This window comes from Paroedura picta, chromosome 8 (genome assembly GCF_049243985.1).
Source record: "Paroedura picta isolate Pp20150507F chromosome 8, Ppicta_v3.0, whole genome shotgun sequence".
NCBI classification, from domain to species: Eukaryota; Metazoa; Chordata; class Lepidosauria; order Squamata; family Gekkonidae; genus Paroedura; species Paroedura picta.
In genome coordinates, this window is record NC_135376.1 from 24,593,298 (window position 1) to 24,609,974 (window position 16,677).

General features: G+C 41.5%; 3 long non-coding RNA genes across 3 annotated transcripts in view; 2 read left to right on the plus strand and 1 right to left on the minus strand.

Moving 5' to 3' along the window:
* LOC143843122 (uncharacterized) overlaps nt 1-5,421 on the plus strand; it is a 35,456-nt gene extending 30,035 nt beyond the window's left edge. Inside the window, exon 3 of the long non-coding RNA XR_013233461.1 lies at nt 5,272-5,421. This is a non-coding gene — a long non-coding RNA (uncharacterized LOC143843122). The remainder of the gene's footprint in view (nt 1-5,271) is intronic.
* Nucleotides 5,422-7,157: 1,736 nt separating this feature from the next.
* Nucleotides 7,158-16,677, minus strand: part of LOC143842596 (uncharacterized) — a 58,627-nt gene continuing 49,107 nt past the window's right edge. The window contains exon 3 of the long non-coding RNA XR_013233205.1: nt 7,158-8,883. This is a non-coding gene — a long non-coding RNA (uncharacterized LOC143842596). The remainder of the gene's footprint in view (nt 8,884-16,677) is intronic.
* LOC143842597 (uncharacterized) lies at nt 7,890-13,540 on the plus strand. The gene is made up of 3 exons (XR_013233206.1): nt 7,890-7,964; nt 8,858-8,895; nt 12,752-13,540. It is a non-coding gene; the product is annotated as an uncharacterized LOC143842597 (long non-coding RNA).

The window sequence follows — 16,677 nt, forward strand, 5'->3', positions numbered from 1 at the left end:
AAATGGGCCTCGCCAGCCTCCACTGCCACTCATTTTCTGAGGCTGCCCCCTCCCTCTGGAGGGTTCAGGTGGCCTCAAAAAACAGGCAACAGCGGCAGCTGGCGAGGATCAGGACTGAACCCCATTTGCCGTGGTGCTGCCACCTGTCCCCCAAGGCTGCCCCAATCCTCAGGAGACCATGAGAAGCCGCAGAGGATGAGCAGCGGTGGTGAATGCAGCTTGGCTCCGGGCCTCACCAGCCACCACTCCTCTCAGCTTCAGAGGCTGGCCAAGCCCTGAGCAGATCATGGGTGGCCTTGATGAACAAGCAGCAGTGGCAGCGGCTGACAAGGCGCAGAGCCTAGCATCATTCAATATACTGCCTCTGCTTGTCCTCCAAGGCTGCCCCCGACCCTAAGAGAGCTCGGACAGGTGGCAGCACAACTAGAGGGGTCTGGGGTCTGGACTTGCCAGCTGCTGCTCTGACAGTTATGTGGGATGTTTCCACATACTGGGCGAGAATCCTGTTGCCAGCACTTTTATTTGCACTTTTATTTTCCTGGTATATACAAAGCCAGAGATATGTAGCTTTTCTCAGATTTCTTGCAGCATACAATGTGATCAGGACAGCAAGTGTTCAAATTAGCTGCCTGTTTCTTTTGAATGAATCAGTGGGTGTGACCCACTATGGCCATACGTCTTGTGAATCCAACCTGTTCCACAAGTGGGACAAACCAAGGTCTAGCTGCCAGAGTTAGCACAATTCCACAGGGGCTGCAAGATGGAACACTTCTGCCAGGCTTTTGGTTGGGGTCAGGGACATATTAATATCCAGTGAGCCCCACCCATTTGTTCTGCCATCTATTTTACCATCCACTATCCATCACCTTATCATTCATTACAAGATGCTAGAATGTAGACTCACTTGGATGAAATTAGAAGGGCTCTGGAAATTGGTCTGCTGAGGCGATCTGTCTCCGAAGCAGCCATGCTGTGGAGGTTTTTTGGCCGAGGCGGCCCAAAGCACACATCCCTACTCCCAATCGGTTTCTGAGCATAATTCAAGGCGCTAGTGTTCCCCTTTAATACCCTATATGATTTGGGGCCAAAAACGGCCTATTTACAAACCCACTCAACCACTATTGTCATTATCAGAGGCCTTGTTTTGATTGCCCCCACTGTTTGAAGTTAGGCAGATGGCATACCCAAAACAGGGCCTTCTCAGTTGTAGCTCCAAAGCCCTTGAACTCTCTCCCCAGGGAGACTTATCTATCCGCTTCTCTTGCCATCTTCTGCCAGCAGGTAATCGTTTTGTTTGTTTGTTTCATCTGGCAGTCCCTCAGTACACTCTCCTTCCTGCCCTGTCTTTTAATGGTTGTCCCCCCCCCCTATTTTAGCTATGTTATTAGTTATGTGTATTTCAATATGGTTTCAATATGGTTTTAATAAATGGTTTCTAATGGTTTCTAAACCATAATTTCAATATGGTTTCTAAGACATATTTTATTATGCATGTTTTAATCCACCTTAGTGCCATAAATGAGGGTGGAAAAGCACATATACATTTTATAAAGGTAAAGGTACCCCCTGTGCAAGCACCGAGTCATGTCTGACCCTTGGGGTGACGCCCTCTAGCGTTTTCTTAGCAAACTCAATACAGGGTGGTTTGCCAGTGCCTCCCCCAGTCATTACCGTTTACCCCCCAGCAAGCTGGGTACTCATTTTACTGAACTCAGAAGGATGGAAGGCTGAGTCAATCTTGAGCAGGCTGCTGGGATCGAACTCCCAACCTCATGGGCAGAGCTTTCAGGCTGCATGTCTGCTGCCTTACCACTCTGCGCCACAAGAGGCTCTTATATCTTAAATGTATATCTATACATTTTATAGATAAATTAAAAAAAATATATGAAGCAGGTTTTTAAAAGTTCCCTCTGATATCCAGAATATTCCTGCTCAGCTGCCATAACTGACTGCCTAATCCTACACTGAAAGGAGAAACAGAGAGAGAGAAGTGTCAAAGCAAAACACGTGGTTTATAAGGTGAGACAACCTTAAATAGCCTCTAGACTTGACACCAGTTGGCTGAAGAACAGACCAAGCTGCAGTGCCTCCCACCGTTTTGCCTATATCAAAAGCGAGTGAATTAATCAGTCAGCCAGTGATTAAAAATACAGGGGTTTTAAAAGTCTTGGTGCTTGTTTAAATCTGTGTGATCATCATTAAGGTTACTTCATGCTTATAGGAGTCATAGTCCCTCATTATTTAAGTACCACATTATTTAAGGACCTGACATCCATGACCCTGGGAGAGCATCAATTTTGCCTACTGCAGAGAGGCAAAAGTGACTGGCAAGGCAGAAAGAAACAGAACTGAAACGCCATAGCCACTGCCCAATAGCAAAGCTGTTCAACAGTAGGGATGCTCAAACACCTGCTGAGTTGGCTCATTTCACCAGGGGCACTCCGGCTGTTGATTAATCAACAGACTGATCACCTGTTTATAACCTGTTCACATAAATTTGGAGGAACGGGTTAGTTGCAACCATCAGAAGCTCACGGCCAGCACAAGTCTCGCAACTGGTAGGAAACTCACCATGCATGGGGCTGGGCATTGCTAAAAATTTAATGACATCACTGACAACATGCTGAAATCATAGAATCATAGACACATAGAGTTGGAAGGGGCCACACAGGCCATTTGGTCCAACTCCCTGCTCAACACAGGATCAGCCCAAAGCATCCAAGAAAAGTGTGTATCCAACTTTTGCTTGAAGACTGCCAGTGAGGGGGAGCTCACCACCTCCTTAGGCAGCCTATTCCACTGCTGAACTACTCTTGACTGTAAAAATTTTTTTCCTGATATCTAGCCTATATTGTTGTAAAAGGTAAAGGTAAAGGTATCCCCTGTGCAAGCACCGAGTCATGTCTGACCCTTGGGGTGACGCCCTCCAGTGTTTTCATGGCAGACTCAATACGGGGTGGTTTGCCAGTGCCTTCCCCAGTCATTACCGTTTACCCCCCAGCAAGCTGGGTACTCATTTTACCGACCTCGGAAGGATGGAAGGCTGAGTCAACCTTGAGCCGGCTGCTGGGATCGAACTCCCAGCCTCATGGGCAAAGCTTTCAGACAGCTGCCTTACCACTCTGCGCCACAAGAGGCTCTTTAAATCCACCTTAGTGTAAATCACTTACAGCCTGACCACACAGGAGAAGATGCAACCTTCCCCTATTTCTAGCTGCCATATACTGTAGTGCTTGACCTACTATGCTCTGTCCTTAAACATTATTGAAAGCATACAAGGGGATCACTCTGAAGCATTCATTCTCAGAACAAAGCCATTTTTTCTTCTCAATGGGCCTCTGCCTGCCATCTCTAGGTATGGCCTAACCAATCACAAATATTAGGTCTATCGTGATTACCCCCTTATGAAAAATGGGGTAAGAGAGGGAAGATCCCTTTCTGTGCCAAACTGAACACAGATTCCACTTTGGTCCCATAAGGTGATCTGCTCATTCCACATTCCAAAGTGTAGGGTGGGTATGCCAATTTGCTGCAAAGGCTGAGCAGGTGCTCTGTTGCCTTCTCCCATTGGTTGGACTGCCTGCCTCAGCCTTGGTCCCATAAGAGCCCATGTCCCCATGCAAAAACAAGGATGGGCAAATCACCAAGCTTTGCAAGCATGAAATGGGCTTGTTTCAAAACCTAAATTACGTGCCTTTACAGAATCGTTCATTACCACTTCAATATACGTGCCCTCTGAGGATGCCATTAATTTCACAGAAAATATGTTTGATGGTTGAACTTAGCATAATGATCATATGTATGCTGTTCATAAGATCTGTTTATTTCAGTAGCAAACAATTCAAAAACCTTCTAAAAGGTTTGCAATGTTCGTTTTTTTTTCTTTTTGTAAAACTGCACATAAACAAAAATGCTACCAATTCAAACAAATCAACACTATTAATGTTGTTAAGGGTTTCTTAGACGCATATCAAATTGTAGGATTCCACACACACAAACACACACACCATGGGCTTCTATGAGCTTCTTTAAGATTCACCTGCCAAGTGATCAGCAGCTCAGCCGAGGAAGAGAATTACAACACAATTGGGCTATGTGAGAATGTAAATGCTGAGAATGTATATGCATAAAACACTCGCTGCTCTGCATTATACCATTAGGAAGGAGTATGATGAAGCAACTGCCATGGAGGGGTTGTCAAACAAATGAATGGTCTACCAAAATATTGGCTCTGTTCCCATGGCTGACCAAAAGGACTTGAGCTGAGGAAGGACATGAAGTGTTCAGGCATCCTTCATACATTTATAGCCCCCCCCCTCTTGAACCAGTCATCTTCAGATGGCTTACAACAATATAAATAAAACCATAAAACACAAATACTTTTAAAACTACTATAAACTCACGAGCTGAGTCATGATCTAATCTAATCCCTTTATAAAGAGGGGATATAGGAGAAGAACTCCAAATAGGTAGGGGAGGCCCGTAGACGCTTTTCAAGAAAAAGTTAAAAATCAGGTGAAACCTGAGGCGAACCATTTCCTATATAATACTTAGCAGCTTGGTTCCTTGGGACTCTGTTAAAAACTCACAAAGCAAAACCCAACTTCTGTCAGACCACTTGATAAACAAGAACCTAAGAAAGATTTTAAAAAATAAACTCATTTTAATCTTCTCTCTTTCCCTCTCCTCAGTGGACTCTGTATAATACACACTATAAATTATCTGCTATTGAAAATTCAACAATGCTAAAAATGGCCATATTAGCTGCAATTGTGTCTCACTAACAGGTTCTAACATTATTATTACTCAGAAAATGTCAGCACAATGTTGTTTCTTTCCTTGTTGGGGGGGGGGGGGGCGGGCGGGGGGACTAGTGTCATCCAGCAGCAAGACACAGTAGAATGCAGGTGAGTGGCCTACAAACACTGCTTGATCATTTAAAATATAATAGCTCCCTAATTATTTTTGGGAGATGTTTTATATTGGCATTCTCAGAACAACACAAAAATTATCTTTTATTTGTCTTTCTTCAAAAGCTGAACACTGTGATAAATCAGATGACAATGAAATGAATAACTGTCAGGTACAAAATGTTAGCAAAGCAATTCATAATGTAAAAGTCAGCTGCAATGATAAATTATATTGCTGATGAAATGTCCAGCAGGCAGAATAACAGAGAAACCTTAAAAGATCATATATTCACCCATGATGTTAAACACCGACCTTAGAAAGAAAGACCATTATTCAGGTATGGTTCTCTCCCTGTCATAGATGTATGCAATGAGAATGTACCCAGAGGAGCAGAAGAACATGCTACCCTTTCTACATAATCACACACACAAGCTCCAATGTATCATTGTGGGCCAGGTAAGTCACCCTTTCAAAAAGCTGACAAAATATACTCACCTACATTGGTCTCCATTTTGCATTGAAAGATAAGAGAGCGCTTACTGGTTTGATCCTTAAACATGTCAGCAGTGGCCAAATTTGGTTAGTTTGGCACTGGGCACCTGGGATGCAGGTGCCATCAGTCATTCATGTACACAATAACAAAGTTCCACACAACATAGTGAATGATTCTATTTAAAGTAGCATTCATCCCTTTCCTTTTGGCTTGTTCTTGTACAATAGTTAGAATGTTTTATTGAATTGTATTTTAATCATAGAATAGAATCATAGAGTTGGAAGAGACCATCAGGGTCATCTAGTCCAACCCTGTGCACGATGCAGGAATTCATGATTAAATGCCCACACACAGTGGGCGTACCCAAGTGATCCCTGCACCAAAAATCTCCAGAATCCAGCCTGGCCTGGGGAAAATTCACCTACCATCTCACAGTGGCACTTAGCAATTCCCTGGGTATGCAAGGAGGGCCCACAAGAGACAAAAACTGGCACATCCCTGTATGTAGTTAGCCACCATGAGCTAGTTGGCTAGGAGTAGAAGCCTAGAGATTGAATAAAAATAAAGAAATAATAATTCAGAGGAATACTTATGCATACATGGATTTAAAATGAGATGCATAGTGATCCAGAACCCTTCTTTCGCAGGAAAGAGCTTGGATCAGAACAGTCATATCAAATAGGCTCTATAGAGCTATTTAACTGAATGTTTCAGAGGGTAGCTTTGTTAGTCTGCAGTATGATAGCTAGATACATGTCCAGTAACCTCTTAGAGACCAACCAGATTTTCAGGGTATGAGTCAAAGCTCCCTTCATTAGTGAAGATTTAAGACTACCTTGTAAGATTCTCTAATGAAGGGACTCTCAAAAGCTCACACCCTAAGAATATTGTATTAAAAAACCAGTCTACTATTTAATGCTACATATGTATAAAATCTATGCTTTTAGTGGAGATGGGGATCAGATTTGTGACATGAATCTTGAAAATGAATATTTGCTGCATTTTACAGCTGGACAACCTTAACTCAAAATTACCTAATTCCATTTCAGATCCCCCCCCCCCGCAAATTGAACTCAGGAGCCTTTTGCCCTGCGCCATTTTCTGTTCCTTTATATCCAAAATCCACATTATATGCAATGTTTACCATTTTCTGAATATGGTACATTGCATAGAAATAATATAATAAGTAAATGCATATAAAAATGAATTGTGCAAAAAGTGAAATTGTGCAAAGATGGCAAAAATCTATAACACCCACAATGGACATGGGCAAAACAAAAAGGGGCAGAAGGACAAGAAGGAAGGAAGGAAGGAAGGAAGGAAGGAAGGAAGGAAGGAAGGAAGGAAGGAAGGAAGGAAGGAAGGAAGAAAGAAAGAAAGAAAGAAAGAAAGAAAGAAAGAAAGAAAGAAAGAAAGAAAGAAAGAAAGAAAGAAAGAAAGAAAGAAAGAAAGAAAGAAAGAAAGAAAGGTTCTTACATCCCAAAGTTAAGCATTTTAAAAATTTAGAATTACCTGATATTTTGTAAATTGTTATTTTGAAGAGTATGTTTACTAATTCAGACATACCCTGTATATATGCAATAATAATCTTACTGATATTTCATAGATACCAATGAGTGGCTAGATTGATAGCCAAATGGACTAATTAGGGTTCTTTTGCCCAGCCCCAATTAATCACACTGAGAAAAAAAACCTTTTGTATATTTTTACTGCAGAAGAAATATAGACACAGAGGAGTTCCCAAATTTGTGCAGCGAACAATAGGGTTACATAGTGTTAACTACCCTTTTCTTGGAGGCTGGGAAAGATGATGCCCCTTGCAGGATGAGCCAATAACCTGGGCATCTCTTCCTCCCCATTCCAGGATGGCATGTAATATAGCAACCTAAGTAATGGTAAGAAGCCTAGATCTGTTCTGGAATTTGATGGAAGAAAGGAATGATATAAATATAATAATAAATACTGAGGTCTACAGTGTTGCAGCCTATATTAATATTTTTCTCCATTCATACACTAAATCTGTTGAAATGAATCCCCAGGGATGACCAAGAGCATTACATGAAACTGCCATCTATGTCCAAGTGGGAAAAGTTGAGTTCAGACAGTTGGTTCCAAGTTTAGCATTACTGGGCTTGTTTTTCATTCCAGCCCAAGGACTGGCCAAGAGGTTATTGTAAAAAAGATGAAGTACCATTGGAATTAAAATGTCAGAAAGACCATACAATTTATACCTGTTTGTATACCATTTCTCACCTGCAGGAATCCCAATTAGATGGAATTACCACCCCAATTAAGCAGCAGTCCTTGCCATTAAGTATCATTAGGCTTAATTTGGTTTCCTGGGAAATGTCCCGTTTAAACGAATTTCATAATTAAGCACTTGCAATAAATGTGTTAACTCCCATATAAAATTCTTCATGTTTCATAGTACTGTGGTCATTTTGCTTAAAATTGATGAACCTTTCTGGTCCAATCTCTTGCCTCAGCCGTGGATGTTTTCCGCATGAAAGAGGATGCTTCCATTTTTTGCTTGTGCATTTTGATGCATGCTTCATTAACGGTTGGTAATTTTTCTCTCTCTTTTCAGTCTGACTGTCATTTTGTTAATGATTCACAAAACATATCAAAACCTATCAATCACTGATCAGACTCAAAGTGATCACGTTAAACAAAAAAGAATGGTTTGGGATTTCTGGGTGATATGTGTACAGGGTAATAAAAAGAGGAAGACAGTACGGATTTTTTTTTTAAAGTTCTTCATTCAACCATGTACATTGTGGCATTGTCAATGAATGGAAACCCCCCATGGAAGAAACATAAAGGAATTGTGGGAATTGTTTTGAGACAGTTGTGAAACACTGAGCCATCAGCTATATAACTACACAGCACCATCTGCAGTTGGCAGCCATGAAATGTGTAACATAAGGAAATGTACAGCATGCATAATTGTCATGTCCAATGCCTTTTGCAAGCTAAGATGAAGATTGTGTACTCTCATGAGCCCAGATGATTATTTGAATTCACAATGAATGCTACATTCCCTGCCTCTTAGGTCTGCGGAAACTTTGCTTTGCTACTGTTCTTGCATTTGCTTTGCTAATGTGCTTTTTTTTTTTAATCAGATATCCTGTGTCCAAACTTCATATCTTTTTTTCTGAATCTATTTCTTCTCACTAGTGATGGGGCTCGTTTTGTGTAGGCAAGGCCTTGGCTATATTATTGCAAAAAAAAAGCTGTCAGAAACCTCTTGAGGCATGGCTGAGAGTTAGCCAGAGTAAAAGATTTGTGTACATGGGAAAGCTGGGTCAATGGCACACTGCTGTTTTTGAGGCCTTCTTGGGGCTCGGGAGAACATCGGATTCTCATGGGGTCTGGATGTCTTCTTGTAAGATTCGGAAAACTGGGTGATATATTCATTGTTTATGTCATTGTGTTCTACTTCTTTCCTTCAAGGGGTCAGATCTGCTCACAGAAGAATACTGAAAAGCAAGGTACAAATTTGTTACAATTAAACAACAAGAACAAAAAAAATGTTTTCATGATTGGACTTAATTGATGAGGCTGACTAACATGGGCCTCAGATCATGACTCGTGGGCTAAAACTAAAGGGCCAAGAGATTTTTTTGCTCCTACCCTTCGGCTTCCATCTCTAGGGCTATCCAGGCTTTGATATTTGCAAGGAAAGGAATAAAAACAGGTGTAGCACTGCTGTGGTTAACTTGCTGTCAACAAGCCAGCCTCATTTCCTCCTGGCATCCTCCTGGCAGCCTCTTGAATAAATTGTTACTTACTTCTGAGTAAAGGTGCATACTGCATAGCACTAATTCCTTAGACTAGCGATCCCCAACCTGTGGGCCATGGAAATGTGGTCCGTCGACTAATTGGAGGTGGGCCCCGAAGGACGCTTCCCCCCCCCCCCCGGCCCTTTACAACACACTTTGGGTGTCATTGTCTCCCATCATTCCCAGATGGGACTATCTCATTGCAGAGAAACAAGCTCAGGGTTCCCATTGATTTGTCATTGTCATGAGTTAAAATTTCCATGAAAATAAAATGTTCCGTATGTTCATTGTTGTGGCATGTCTGCTTCTTATTTTGAAGGGATGTTTAAACATTACCATAGCGATCAGAGAGCGTTAGGGCAGTGGTTGAGAGTTGAGAACTACCCCCCCCCCCACCGGGCCTCAGTAAAATTGTCAAGCGTTGAGTGGTCCCCAGTGATAAAAAGGTTGGGGACCACTGCCTTAGACCTATATGGGATCATGCAATAGTTACATACAAATACTAGCAAATATAACTTGCACTCTGCAACCAGAGGTGCATTCCCAGGATACCTCTAAAAACACCACCATCACCCCCAATTTGAGAAGATGGTCAAAGTAAGACTGCCAACTCTAGGCTGGGAAATTCCAAGAGATATGGGAGGCAGAGCCCAGAAGGGTGAGGGTTTAGTAGAGGGACTTTAGTAGAGTATAGAGTCCACCCTCCAGAGTAATGGACATATGTAATTTGGTGATCAGGTGTAATTCTGGGAGATCTCTAGGGCCAGCTAGGGCAACCTTGGATCAAAGTGAAGGAGGGCCTTCCATTTTGTCCAAGTATGTCTTGACCAGCTGTCAGACTTATGTTAGAGGATTCCAATAGTTAGAGGATTCCAAATCCTCCTGCCCAATTGAAGACTTTTATATGTCTGAAGTTGTAGCCCCTGGAGTGTTTTACCAATGGCTCATTGCTGGAATACTGTGTGCTGATCTGATTTTGGCAAATAAACTGGAACTCCGCTTCTTTGCAATGCTGACTGCCCCGACACCCAGTTGAACAACTGTTATGGTCAGGTTAATAAACTTGGAGCCAGCTTGGTGTAGTGGTTAGGAGTGCGGACTTCTAATTTGGCGAGCCGGTTTGATTCCGCACTCCCCCACATGCAGCCACCTGGGTGACCTTGGGCTCACCACGGCACTGAAAAGGCTGTTCTGACTGAGCAGTAATATCAGGGCTCTCTCAGCCTCACCCACCTCACATGGTGTATGTTGTGGGGAGAGGAAAGGCAAATGTAAGCTGCTTTGAGACTCCTTCAGGTAGAGAAAAGCAGCATATAAGAACCAACTCTACTTCTTCTTCTATTCACAATTTAAAATGAACATCATTTTTGGTTTGTGCTGTATGCCACATTGGTGGCATTCAACAAAGCAGCTGGCCAGGTGGCTGCTGTATATGTGTGCCCAACATGTACTAGCTAGCTGGGCTGGACTCTACTTTGCTCCTGGCTTGGTTGGAGAAATGCAGTCACATAAACATTTTAAACATATGGCTTCTATGCTTTTCAAGAAAGCAGAAGTGGGTCTATGAGCACCCCCAGACTCTTGACCTTTGTTACACGTACCTTCCTCTGCTGCCTACCTGAGCTGAAGATAGACACATAAGTAGTTCTTTTGCAAGCTGCCATTTTTGTTCCTGTCTGGTAGACTGGAGGGATGGGGGATGGGGTGGAGTTTGGGATAGCAACAGGAAAGCAGTGCAAGAACACGAATGCGCAAAATCTTTCTGATCCAGTTTAGAACCGGTGTTACGGATTATGGACAGTATTCCGCGTTCTAAAAGCCACCACTTCAGACCGGTCAGCACCTTAGACTATGATGTATAGCAAATTAAATCTTTCTGTCTGTTGTGGGAGTCCTCAAACAATGTTTGATATGCCCATGAAAGAGACTCAAGCATCTTTTTATATATGATAAATTCACATTACATCTAAGATTTCAGTACACTAGAAAATATAAGGCTGAAAAGAAAGGCTGTTCTGACATTGCTATTTAATGTCCTATAAAGAAAGAAAATCTTCTGTAGCTCAAGCAGGCTTATTTAAAAGCAGACCGTTTGATGTTTTAATGCATAGTCTAAATTCAGTAATCCCCCTCCCTAACTCATAGAATAGGCTCGTAAATGAGTAATAAACATAACAATGAAATAACTGCCATGAAGAGCATGACTTATATCACACTTAATGTTTCAATGGGTTGTTGGAAATGCAAGTTAAGCTAAATGAATTTAATTTGTGTTGGTATGCGGGATGTTTAAACATGTTGTTATTTCTGGCACCAGGTCTGATGTCTCTGAAATGAGACCATGGAAAGCACATCAAAGGAATTGGAGTATCTTTCCTCTTTAACACTCCTTTGGAGATGTTTATCTGAACTTTTACCTGGATCCCATGCATGCATCCAGCAATATTCTAGTTTCACCAAATTAGCATCTCTCTCCTGAGACTGCTCTGAACATAAGCTACAATGCACACATTTTCTGCATAAACATTCTGTATTTTGGAATTCACTACAAGTGCACAAACAACAGCGCTCTGAGCCAGTTTAGTCGACTGTAGATGACTTAAGAGTTTTCTCCAGTAAAGCATTTGAAATAGAAAAGAAAACTTCCTTCTGTTTGAGTCAAACTATGTTTCCAGATGTTAGGGTCAAAGGTTGGAGATAAAAGTATCAGGTTTTGGCCTACACAAACTGGAATCCAGGACCAAATGTCTGAGTTCTTCCCTGGAGGGGGTTCTCTTTGTACTGGTTCAGTTTCCTCCTTTAGTCTCTCCCAGTAAGAGGTCCCATTCCATGCTGCTGAATTATGATACTTCACATCCATCATTTAAAACACTTAAAGAACTTGTATTTGCTGTTGAACACTTGGCTTTGCGTCTAACCTTTTAAATATCCTTTAGATTGAACACTGCTCGTTTTTGTAGAATGTTGTTAATTTCTATCTTCCTGGAGCTGTATTGGTATGGTAAGGGGCAATGGGGGGTGTCACCTATGCTGACACTTAAGATTCCTGTCCCATCTATGCCAACAAAAGCCTGGAATATAAACAAATAAAAATTTGAATACATGGTTTGTAGGCTATCAGGAATGAGATGAAAGAACTTCAGTAGGTTTAACCTTCTCTTATGAGCTAGTGTTTGAATAACTGGGGACATACGAGTCCTGCAAGAAAATTAATAAAAATGCACAGATTGGACTGGATCCAAATATGTACTTGCATGTATGGAAGGAGGATGGGGATCTGTAGATTTATGCATCTGTCTCCAACATGGCACCATTACTGAGATGACAGGGCTACAGCCAAACTTCTGAACACAGAACCACCTGGAGAAAGGCTTGGATACTAGCACAGGGAATTCTTAATTTGATGGCAAGGTTTGTGTATTTTGACTGGTTCCAATGTAATGTATTTCTGCAAAGATATAGACATGCTTTAAAAAATGAAATTTATGGCTAAATGAGAGAGTTCCACATTTGCAAGAAAAATCTGACCAGGATATTATGTCCATGTTTTCTCTTGTTCTTACAGGACAAACTACACAGATTTTGCGATACCCTATAGGGCAGGTGTAGTCAAACTGCGACCCTCCAGATGTCCATGGACTACAATTCCTAGGAGCCCCTGCCAGCATTCGCTTGTTGTATTTTATTGTATTGTATTGTTGTATTTTAAGAAGAAGAGTTGGTTCTTATATGCCGCTTTTCTCTATCCGAAGGAGGCTCAAAGCGGCTTACAGTTGCCTTCCCATTCCTCTCCCCACAACAGACACCCTGTGAGGTGGGTGAAGCTGAGAGAGCCCTGATATCACTGCTCGGTCAGAACAGTTTTATCAGTGCCGTGGCGAGCCCAAAGTCACCCTGCTGGTTGCATGTGGGGGAGTGCAAAATCGAACCCGGCTCACCAGATTAGAAGTTCGCACTCCTAACCACTACACCAAACATGTTTTATCATGCCGCGAGACCATTTGGGGAGTGGCAGTATATAAATTGAAGAATAAAAATAAATAAAGGTTCCATCTCTGCCAGCAGGACAACAGTCATACTGGTTTTGTATGGAAGCACACACTGTGTTAAGTGACTTACTTGATTCCCATCTGTTTTGGGCTCAGGAGTTATTTATTAATTTTTTTTGTCTGCACCCATTTGAGTGGGGACATTAGGCTCTGCTGTGTACAGTGGAATCAATTAGAAGGTCAGTAGGGGAAGGCTGTTTCCTGACCCTTCATACTAGACTTTGGCTGGCAAAGCTGACTGACCCTCTCTCGCTGAGCAAGGCATGTGAGATTAACAGATTGCTTTGGGGGCAAGCAGGAGTTTTGAATGGTCCTTTCAAACTGGCCCGTGATTGTTACAATGTTCCATGTAAAATTATGCAATGTTGCATGTAAACCGCCCAGAGGCATAAAGAATGGGCGGTATAAAAATCCAAATAACTAAAATAAAATCTGCTTGCAAATGGAGTGATTTGCTAAATAATAGGGGCGATCATGGACACCAAGATTTCGATTCTTCATTCAGATTCAGGTTTAGGATTTCAGGCCTTTAGATCTGTAATTAAAAAACAGCAAACAGTTGACGGTAAAAGTGTTGGTGAGCATCCATGCATTTGTGACCCATGCAGTAAATTGTCTTGTACGCCTGTAATTTGACTTGTGAAGACTTGCTAACGCTGGGGTGATGAGGGATGATAGCTTCTGCTGTCACATATTTATTTTCTTTCAAATAGTTATGGATGCTGTATGTAGGTGATTTTGACCTCACTGATCCCTGCCCACTTTCATCCACAGAGACATATTCAGAAGTGACTTTCCATGCCAAGCTTTGCTCTTGCTGGATCAGATCAGAGTTATTTTATGTTTATGGTATTATGAATTAATGAGTGAGTTTTTGAGAAATAAGACTCTGCATATATGCTCTTTATTTTCCTGATCTTCTCACCGCATTATTATATGCTATATATTCACGGCATTCAGCAGACACATTAAGAAATAGAAAGAGTGTGGGGGGGGGGGGGCTTAAATTGCTGCCCATTTGTAAGTGACAAAATACGTTTACAAATTGGGGCATGTAGTGCAGGAGATGTGTAGCAGACAATGTTAAAAAAAAAATCCAGGAAAAATAGTCCACTTGCCTCAATATGACTATAAAGGAACATACCCATGCACATTATGTTACTCCAAAGAACATTATAAGCCACAAATTCTGAAGTAAATTAATAATCCATTGACTGGAATCTTAAATTGCTTTTTAAACACTTTTAAAAAAGATCTCTGCAGGTTGTAGCCATATTTACAATTTACCACCAGCTAGTGTACAATATACAGTAATAGAGGAGAAATTTAAAGGGAAAAAATTTGCATTGCTAAGTCTGGAGCACATTTGCTGAGGACTGGAAAGCCAGCAGTGTTCTAAATCCATAGTTTGCTTGGAAAATAATATACTCATTATTAGAAAAGAGCAGTTCTAGCTTATACAGTCCAGAAGGGAAATTCTGACTCAAATTTGAACCAGGGCAAAATAATTGTGTTTGTGTCAGTGTGCCAAAATGGAAAGGAAACAAGGTCTTTCTATGCTTGATTGTGAGCTGGTTGGCATTTGAGGAACTATATGGAACAATATCTTACTCTGGAAGAGCAAGCCTTTAATCCAATTAATCATTCACTAACATTTGAATTAAAATGCACAATAAACATTCAGAAAATTATAGCCAGAAAAGGGTTGAATCCAGCCAACTACTTAATTCAGTCTAGTCCAGCATCCCCAACATTGCCTTTTGGGGGCCGTCCAAGAGGACTTCTCTTTCCCCAACAGACAAGCTTGTTGGATCCAAGTCCAGACTTCATGTCTCAGGTTGTTTTCTTGAATTGGTTGGTTTACATGGTTGGTTTACATGGATAGTAATGGTTGGTTTACATGGATCCTATCATGTCCACCTGCCATGAACTCAAGTTTTCAGTATATGAACCAAATTGAGAAAAGCTGGGATATCATCTTAACACCTGCTTATCACTACTATACTGTTTGTTTGAACTCATGAAAAGAGTGCTGCTCTCTCCCCATATGTCCTCTGAAGAGCTCTTTGGTCTGCAAATACCAACAAGTTGGTTGTCCTCAGCTCCAGAAAATGTGTCTGGCCTCGACCAGAGCCAGAGCCTTTTCAGCCCTGGCTCCAGACTGGTGGAATGAGTTGCCAACAATGACACAGGCCCTTATGGCGCTTCCAAAGTTCTGAAGGACTTGCAAGGCAGCACTCTTCCACCAGGCATTGAACTGAGGCCCAGGATTGTACCCTTACCGTCTGAAAGCCCCCCCTGTCTGACCCCGGATCAGGCTCTGCCTGAACTGCCATTTCCTGCCATTTATAACTGGGCCAGTTATTTAATTTTATTGATTTAACATCTGGCCCAGGTGATAGTTTGTATTTTGGGGCAATTGAAGTGTTTTAAATGGAAATTTTAAGATTTTAAGGTTTTATTGTAAAATTTTATGTTTTAAGGTGCCCCAAGGCCATTTTGGAGAGGAGCATCCTATAAATCTAAAGAAATAAAATAAATAAATTAAAAGACTCATCAAAACTTGTGTTTGGAAAAGGATAGGTAAATAAATGAAAAGACTCATCAAAACGTGTGTTTGGAAAAGGATAGGTAAAGGTAAAGGTATCCCCTGTGCAAGCACTGGGTCATGTCTGACCCTTGGGTTGACGCCCTCTAGCGTTTTCTTGGCAGACTCAATACGGGGTGGTTTGCCAGTGCCTTCCCCAGTCATTACCATTTACCCCCCAGCAAGCTGGGTACTCATTTTACCGACCTCGGAAGGATAGAAGGCTGAGTCAATCTTGAGCTGGCTGCTGGGAGTGAACTCCCAGCCTCATGGGCAGAGCTTCAGACTGCATGTCTGCTGCCTTACCACTCTGCGCCACAAGACGCTCATAGAAAAGGATAGCAAGCATTAAAAAGATTTAATATTAAGTGTTTGTCCAAGATTATATGTCATATATTTGCTTTCATATTCTGAAACCTTAGTCCTCTTAGTGTTTGAAGATCATCATACCTGAACATGTCCAAAACAGTTGTCCTTGTTCATGACTGAATGGTCACATCCAACAATTGAGGTTTATTTATTAAAACATTTATATGTGGCATCCTGGGAGATCTGTTCAAGGTGACTCACAACATAAGAAATAAAACCATGAAACCTAAAATCATTAAAATGCTCTGCCATTAAAAACCAGCTAATTAAACCCAGGAGCATAAAAACACATAAATGTCCAGAAACATAAAAGCACATAACCTAGAGCATAAAACATTTGACAGCCTAAGCTATTCTCATAATATTCTTCAGTTAGAAGTTGATTGTAAAAGCAATGAATAGATCAAATCTCTAGTTAGAAGTCTGGGTAAAAAGAAATGTTTCAGCCTCGTGCCTAAAGAAGAGCCTAAAAGAGAATAGGGTAGG